An 8,859-nucleotide genomic window follows, 5' to 3' on the forward strand; every position below is an offset into this window, starting at 1 on the left:
GACCTTCTTAGACCTGATTGAAACTTATTGTACCTGGTTGGAACTTATTAGACCTTATTGGAACTTATTGCCCTTATTGGACCTTATTGCCCTTATTGGACCTTATTACAACTTATCTGAACACCTGAAACTTAAGTTTTTAAGTTGAGGAGAACGCACCCTTATAACTATTACTGTAGTTGCTCAAGTTGATCTTTCACTGTCACTGGATCGCTCAAGGAATCCTAAACCACCCTCCATTCCTTTCTCTTAAATACGCTTAGATCCAATCACAAAAAATAGCGGAGTCACTTTTTTTCTTGCTTCTACAAATTCTTCTTTCTTCAACTCGCAATTTTTTTAGCAATGAATTCTATATAGTGTGACAGTGACGATGATAGTTCGTTAAGTGATGGATCTTCTAGTTCTTGCATTCCTGATGACAATTACTGATATGATCTTGATCGTCATTGTCCTAATAATCAACACTCATATTCACCAAGAAGATGGGATTATGATAAAGATTCTGAGACGGAGGAGCCTGAAAACAAGTTAAAACAATCCAATCTGAAGTTCGATGATGTTAAAGTTCCAGATCTGAAGTTCAATGAGGTTAAAGTCTTAGATTGGAAGCTCCTAAGAGCATGTACAATGAGGCTCTCCAACTAGCTCTCTAAGGAGAGAGAAAATGGAGAGCCACCTTTTGTCCAACAATGGGGCTCTTAGATGTGTCTTGGATGTCACTTTGCAAAGTGGCTCTTGTGGGAGATACCATTTGGGTTGAAGAAGAGATAGCTGTCCAATGTGTGGAACCCACATACTATTGCAATTACTTATATTGTATTTTCTACTTGCAATAATTTATTGATCTTTTTTATTAAAAAAAAGATGGTAATAATTATTTATAAAATGAGCCTAATATTGGATACATTTCATACACAAAGTCTACTATCTTTTTTTTAATTTATGAAATTAAATATTAGCATTAAAAATTAACATTTTTTTTAAAAAAAAATCCACAATACATTGATGACAATTATAATCTTTCATTTTTTTCAATTAAACACCAAAAGAGGAAATCTGACCCTAATTAATTTTACATTGGTTCCTTTCTTGATTTTATATTAGAAGATCAAAAGAGAACAAAGTACTCCCTCTGATTTTTAATATTCTGTGTATTTACTATTTGAAGAAAAAACTAGGAATAACTTATTATAATGTAAATGAGGTCAAAAAGCAAATATAGATTGAAGAGAGAGTGTGTAAAAAGGGAAAAAGTAAGGAAGGATGGGAAAAGTAAGGGAAAGTGGGGTCAAAAAGCAAAAATAGATTGGAGAGAGAGTGTCCCAAAATGGAATAAAGCACAATGCATAAAACATTAAAAATCGTCCATATGAAGAAATCGCACAGAACATTAAAAATCGGAGGGAGTATTCGAGCAACTCCAATGTTGAGCATTAAGGACTTGTTAGCAAATAAAAAAAAGTTAAGCAATTAGCCCAACCATTAGAGTGAGTAGTTGAAATTTTATTTGCTAGCCAATCTAGCTTAACTAAACCAATTTGCTTGAGCTAAAGATGTGGGCCCATGTGAGAATTTTGGTTAACAACTTCTATATTCTTCTCTATAAAACCCTATCTTACTTGAAGTGGGACCTAGTTAAGCAACAAGTATATTGGCTAACCATTGTGGGAGTTTTTGGCTTAAATTTGAGTTAGCTAGACCCGGACCCTAAATTGTTTTGCAGACCCAGACTCGGACCCGGATCCTAAGGGTCTGAAAAAATTGCACCCTGACCCAGACCCTTAGGGTCTGGAGGGTATGGAGGGTCCAGGCCTAAATTCTTTATTTTGCCAAATTTTCAGCATTATTATCAATAATCATCTGAAATTCGCATGAAACAAACAAAAAAAGCGCATGAAACAAATACAAACATATAAATTGATAAAAACGAAACAAACACTATCTTATAAACTGAAAAAATAAAACGAAACAAAACACAATTCACAAACATATAAACTGAAAAAAAAAAACGAAATAAACACAAACATACAAACTGAAAAAAACGAAACAAAAAACAATTCACAAACATATAAAATGAAAAAAAAACGAAACAAACAAAAACATACGAACTCAAAAAAAGAAACAAACGCAACTTACATAAGAGTTCAGAATGGGTGTTTTAGTTTAGGTTTTAGTCTTTTAGGAAATTAGTTTATTTTTTTTCAAAAAAAGTAAAAATGTATGTATTAAATAAGTTTAGGGTCTAAGGATAGGGTATGGATCCAAAATTTTAAGATCCGGACCCTAAAAAATTCACTCGGACCCAGACCCGGACCCTTAGGGTCTGAAAAAGTTGGACCCAGACTCTTAGGGTGGGGTCCAACATGGTATGGGTAGGGTCCTAGACCCATGCCCATCCCTACCCGTCGCTGGTGAGAATTTCGATTACCGGCCTCATTTATTGTACGGACCGCACCCAGGCCCGTACTTTGGGGTGTTTTGGCTAAAAGTCTTAGTTGGGGCCGTTTAGTGCACCCGCACTATAGTTCAGGGTGTTGAGGCCAATTTTGCTTTAGAAATATGTTGAACTCCACTTAATATTAATGTTTATTTTTAGTGGGTATATTATGTAGTGGGTAAATAATTTTTTTTTTCCTTCCATGCCAATATCAAACCTCAATCAATTTTGAATCCTAAAAAAAAAAACTAAAAATTAATTAATATATTTCATACATTCTGTTTTAAATGAAATGTTAGTTATTGACACAGGGATTTAGGAGAGGAGAAAGATAGAGATAAAGAAAAAGATAGGCCCATGTGATGAGGAGAGAGGAGAGAGGAGAGAGAAATGAATACCAAATAAAGTAACGTGTCATTTAATCTGAAATGGCCTAAAATGGTAAGTATTTCATTTATTTTAGAAAGCAGGAAGTATATGAAAATTCTCATTGATAACCCCGTGTATATATATAGTAACGAGAAGAACCCTGTAACAGCTCACCTAATTAGCTGCTTAGATTAGTGCTATTAATAACGTAAATAAGCTATAGATAATTAGGTGACGTTATGAAGCTTGCAATTTCCCTTCTATGTAAGGGAACCCTCAAGACTTGGAAGTATCTTACCACCTTTTCGTTTTAAATAAATTATTAATAGCTATTGCAAACCATATTTTTAGTAAAAAAATTTTACATAGAAACATACTCAAAATACATAACCATAATTACATTACATTTCAAGATATTATGGACATGGCAAAATAATAGCATCTAAGTTTAGCAACACGGTGGCATGTGCTTCACATAGTCCAAACAACAACCTCCTGACCTAGCCCTGCAATTCTGTCACTGCCCGGGAGGGTAGTTTAGGAACAACAATAACAACCAAATCAGCGTAACTGGTACATGACTTTTCTAGTTCTCAAGTTTGCCTTACACGGGAAAGGTTCTTGACTCGCGTACTTTTATAAGAAGAAGAAAACTCATTATTTAACTACATGTATCTGATAATACCTTAAGGTATAATTCGACCTGGGGCTCTTTATACCTTCAACCACGATCTTAGGAAACTTAGTCTCAACATAGTTCTCTTAACGCTTTACTTCTGCAATTAACTGGGAAAGAAGCACGAATAGAGTGGCTAATATGCCTCCTCTATACTCATGAGAACGTCTTCCCAAAACTACTTATGTACTGCTTGCAAGACTTAATCCAGGACATGTCCTATCATTCTCTTACGTACACACAAAAACAATGTGTTCATCACTACTATCGCAGTATCTTCCCCTATCATTAATAAATTTCTCGATTCTCTTTCAACTAAATATCATAATGTTTATCTTACTACAAACCTTAGTAATATGGAAGAATACGTTCTTCACTTACTTCCACGGCATTACAAGTACCTATTTATTAATGACAAACTATTCGAAAGTAGTCGTTGTGTAAAAGAGCAAGTGTACATGTACGGTTCTTGTCACAAGATCAAAGTAACATGTATCACCAAAGAATTGTACATTAACCAAAATTAATTTAGAAATCTCTTACTAATTAGGTAAGATTATTACTTTAAGGCAGTAGATACATATAAGTTTTCCATTCCTCATTCATCATTGCAATCATCAATTACCACATACACATACATAAAGATCATAACCTACTTCCTAAATCATCTTATCAATAAACCTTGTCTATGTTGATTAAGCATGCATGCAACCATATCTACTGTATTTTTTATCACTACAACATGATATTAGGATTTACGATGCGGAAATACAAACAATTTGTACAAAACCTATTCCCAAGAACACCCTAAAAATACTATAATAAATCTACAGGAGGGAGTTAAGATATTATACCTTTGAACCGTGCCTCGTTGATGTTTAAGAACGTCAATTGAAGTTCCTCTACAAAAGTCCACCACCACAAGTTGATTATACCTCGGTTTGCTAGAACCCAAAACAAAACATTTTATTTTGTATGAACTTTTGAATATCTTGTGAGAAACTTATTTTCCCTCTACCACAAACTCACGGCCAAGTTATGTAATATGTGTGTTATAGTGGTCAAAACAATTCACCTCTATTTAATTTGCTTTGTATGCTCATAAAAGGAAGGATTTGATTTCCTTTCAATTAAGAAGATATCAATCCATTAATTGATTGACTTTCTCAATCAATTAATATTGATATCAATCAATTATCCTATAATTGATTTTGATCCAAGATATAGCAAGATATTACCCATAACTTATTATGGACAAAAGAACATATTGGTATTATTGTATAATATTAATCTTAAAAAGACTAACTTATCAACAATGTAGTTTATGTGTGACCCTATAGGTCCAATATAGTTTAGTAGTAAATATTACTCGTTTATTAATATTACAAGTCAAGATTGGCTCCTAGCAAAGCATCATGACTACCCAAACTATATGGGATATAATTAATAATTTATAACTTTTGAGTTATGGACTTGATCATAGGACATACTTCAACACATGACATATTCCTTATTCACCCTCAAGGATCTCACTCTTTATTCATACAATCCATGCATAGCAAGATTTATAAAACAAAAATCGATTAACTTAAGAGTTTTTATGTACCTTGTTTCTTAGCTTAATTTCCCCTAAGTTCCTTCAACAATTCTTTCCTTAGATTTATATCTTGTCCCCTTACAACATATAAACAATCATCATCAATAATAAGAAGTAATTTCCTCAAAACGAAGCTTGATAAACAACGCAAAGATCTGTTTTTTTTTTTTCTTTTCCAGCTTACCTTAATGTATCTTTCCTCCTCAAATTTTCTAAGTTTCCCTTTGTTTTTCTTGAAATTCTTTGCCACCTAGTGTGTACCTACAAGGTTAGAGTATCCTAATTAGTTTGCATGCAAAATAAATGGAATTGAAATTGAAGAAGGAGCCACCAGATGCAGGACGCTGCTTCCCAGCGTGATTCTGGCGAGAGAAAGAGTTGTTCTGGGTAAAGTATTTTAGTGTGAGTTTGGGTGTGAATTTTGGTGTGGGGTTCCCTTTATAAGTCTAGGATGGTATATTGTATGGACGTATCTCTCTTGGAATGATCTGGGTGGTTCCTCTTCTTGGGTTACTCCCATCAGAATTTCTGAGCAACTTGTTCTTATTTATCTTTCTTTTTCCTCCTTTCTTTGGCACGTAATTTTTCTTGTTTGTTTCCCATTATAACCTACCTAACTTGGTTGCTTATTCCCCTTTAGTGATATGATAGTCTTACTTCTCCTAAATAAATAAAACTATCCTTGCTAAAGTAGGAAGATTTGTAACATATTCTTTTTTATTCCTAACGTATATAAGAAGTTCCTTAACTTAACCATCCCTTATTATCATTGATATATTCACTACTCTACTTGTTATTATATTTGCGTTATTATTGTAATCACTGTTATTGCTATTATTTTCTTTTACGAGCTATTACAACCCTATCTAGACCTCAACTTCGACAATGTTCTTAGTTTAGTATTTACGGGACATACACTTGTGAGTAGGGAAAAAGGTAGGGGGAATCTTACCTCAAGTACTGTAGTTGGGAGGATACGAGGTTACAAGGCCCCAACCAACTACACCAAGCAAATTTGGTTGGTTTTAGCTATTATATATGGTAACCTAAAAACTACTATATAATTTGAAATGGCCTTTTATAATTGTTTATTATATATTGGTACATTGATGATGAAATTTGTTAATTCATTTTTTGTTAGTACACCTTTTATGGTTGATTAATTTTATATTATTTAAGGAGCACAAAGTTACATTGAGTTATCAACCGTAAAAGATTTTTTGTACACTGATTATGTAATACTTCCTTCATTTCATATTAATTGATACTTTTTGACCGGCACAAAGTTTTAAGTGTTCTATTTGACTTAATTATTGTTACTAGTCGGTAGTATTGTATTGTCTTTTTTTTCTATGGTAGTCTGTGAGTTATGAGGCTTTAACTTTGCGAAGGGTGAGGAAGAGAGTTGTTTCTTTATTATTGTTTGTATCCCCCCATAAAGAGAGAGCAACATTATAAAATTTGCGGGAACTGGCCATTGTAAGAAGTACAACAATTAATGTCTAATAGATTCAAAAGGGATGTATCAATTAGTATGGTATGAACGAAGTATCATTGTTGTGATTTTATATATTGTGCAATTTTGTATTTAATGAAAATAGTTAACCTTAATCAAGCTCAAAAAATTATAATTAAGGAGTTTGTTATGATGTGGAATAAACAATTATACATGGTCAATTTGTAATATATATGATTTTCTTGGTTATTAAATATGAATAGTCAAAACATGAGGTAACTAATGAAAATTTCCAAAATTTTCATATTTGTAAATGTCTTATGTTCGATTATTCCAAAATTCACTTACTTTCTCTATATCTTTTACGTGCAAAATTGGAGCGTGGCAAAAGAATTTAGTAGAGGATAGAGATAAAAAAAATGGACCCATTGCTAAGAGAAAGAAAGAGAAGATATATTGTCAAATATATCAATTTTGCAAGTAATATACAACTTCTTTAAATAAGATACTTTTTTCATTTTGAAATAATTGCACCATTTACAATTTTACATAGTGTTCACTTTTCACATCTTGTACTTTGATTGTCTTTGGTGATTCATATTTGTAGAAAAGATGCATCTCAATGTGTATTTTTAACATTTTTTTTAAAGTCCATCAAAAACTCTTTCTCTCTCTCACTAGACCCTCTCTAGTTTAAGACCCATTTTCCCGCCACTGCTGGTGGTTCGCGGTGTTTGCACCTGAGCTATGGCTCGAACTCGCCGTCAATTGGCCACAAATTCCTTAGCTAAGAGGAAAGAGTTAGAGGATTCTAGTAGCAAGAAATCAACGCAATCTGAGGTACGTTCAAAGAAGGAAGATACCGATTCCATTGACGCTGAACTGGTTGATCAGGAGAATAGTGATGATCATCCGAATGATGATGTGATTACTGAGATTCAAAATCCGGTGGAAATGTGGCTGAATCGTTTGAAAGATACAGAGGTGACGAATGCGAGTAATAGAGGAAAACAGAGTGAGGATGAAAATGTAAATGATGCTTCACATGGAGGTAATTCGCAATCACCTACTAAAATTGATTTGAATGATATTGAGGATGAAATTCATTACTAGAATTCATTATTAGGTTTAACAATGTTGATAGTTTGCAGAATATACTTGATGGCGAGCCTCAATTTTTTGATGGTAAACCATTGATTCACTAGTACAGAAAAGGCAATTTGCATCGGATGTGAGGCGCCTATTTGCGTCGGACTCCGGTACGACGCCAAAGGCCTCGACGCAAATAACCAAAAATGATCTTCGTCGTATGCGAAAACAACGCAGATGGTTGAGCTATTTGCGTCGCACATTTATACGGTGCGACGCAGATGGCTCTCCCCAGCCCACTTCAAAGGGTAATGTGCGTCGCACATCGGCTAGGGTGCGACGCAAATGAGTGATTTGCGTCGCACCTTGGGCTACGTGCGACGCAAATTGCAATTTTTAAAAAAAAAAATTTTTTTTTTTATTAAAAAAACTAAAAAATGCAAGAAAAGGAAAGCAAACATCCATTTAGAATGATAGTGGCGTGCATTAATTTAGTTACATAAAAAATGGAGAAGATACGCCAAAAATGGTGATATAATTGACAAACCTCACAACCAGACTAACATCAACAGCCTCTAGATCTATAATTTCAAGAAGAAAAAAATATTACCATTACAATTAACATCAGATCTATAACTAAAATATACAAAAAAATAAGAAATTCTAACCCTAACTAGAAGATGAAGGGGAGATAAAATTACAAATAAAAATAAAAAAACACAATCCAGATCTTCGAGAATTTCTTGTAATTTCATAGCAATCCATATCTTCACCTCAAACGCAACAACAAGATTTCGAGAAGAACCAGATCTGAAAATGAGAAAAGATTAAGAATCAAAATTCAACCTCGGTGCAAAGGAGAAAAGATTAAGAATCAAAATCAAAGTTCATAGGAAAATACCATCCCCTTACTGAAAATTTCAGATCTGAAAACGAGAGAAGGTAAATGCCATAAAAATAAACAAAAAAATCAGATAAAGAAAAATAAAGAAAAAGAAAGAATACCTTCGATTGCGTTTGAGTTTGAGGTGAAACGAATGAAACGAAACCTTCGACGAATGAAACGAGAAAGAAAGAATACCTTCGACTCCCTTGATCTGTAAACGAATGAAACGAAAAGGATTTCGACGAACGAATTTCCAAGCAAAACAAAGTGAAATGAACGAATATCAAACGAATATCAAAGCGAAATGAAGTTAAATTTCGGCGAGTGAAAGAGAGGGAGAGAGAGG

The 8,859-nt window shown here is 33.5% G+C and overlaps 1 long non-coding RNA gene across 3 annotated transcripts; it reads right to left on the reverse strand.

The window, feature by feature from the left end:
• Positions 1–2,755: 2,755 nt before the first annotated feature.
• LOC125492617 (uncharacterized) lies at positions 2,756–5,807 on the reverse strand. 3 transcript variants are annotated; one of them, XR_007269266.2, is made up of 4 exons: positions 5,267–5,806; positions 5,092–5,159; positions 4,340–4,429; positions 2,756–3,329 (listed from the first exon to the last, which is right to left on the reverse strand). It is a non-coding gene; the product is annotated as an uncharacterized LOC125492617 (long non-coding RNA). The 3 variants fall into 3 exon arrangements; XR_008967429.1 differs by having other exon boundaries at positions 2,768–4,429; positions 5,267–5,343; positions 5,414–5,807; XR_008967428.1 differs by having other exon boundaries at positions 2,768–4,429; positions 5,267–5,804.
• Positions 5,808–8,859: the final 3,052 nt, after the last annotated feature.

The sequence above is a fragment of the Beta vulgaris genome, chromosome 8, assembly GCF_026745355.1.
Source record: "Beta vulgaris subsp. vulgaris cultivar EL10 chromosome 8, EL10.2, whole genome shotgun sequence".
In the NCBI taxonomy this organism is placed as follows: Eukaryota; Viridiplantae; Streptophyta; class Magnoliopsida; order Caryophyllales; family Amaranthaceae; genus Beta; species Beta vulgaris.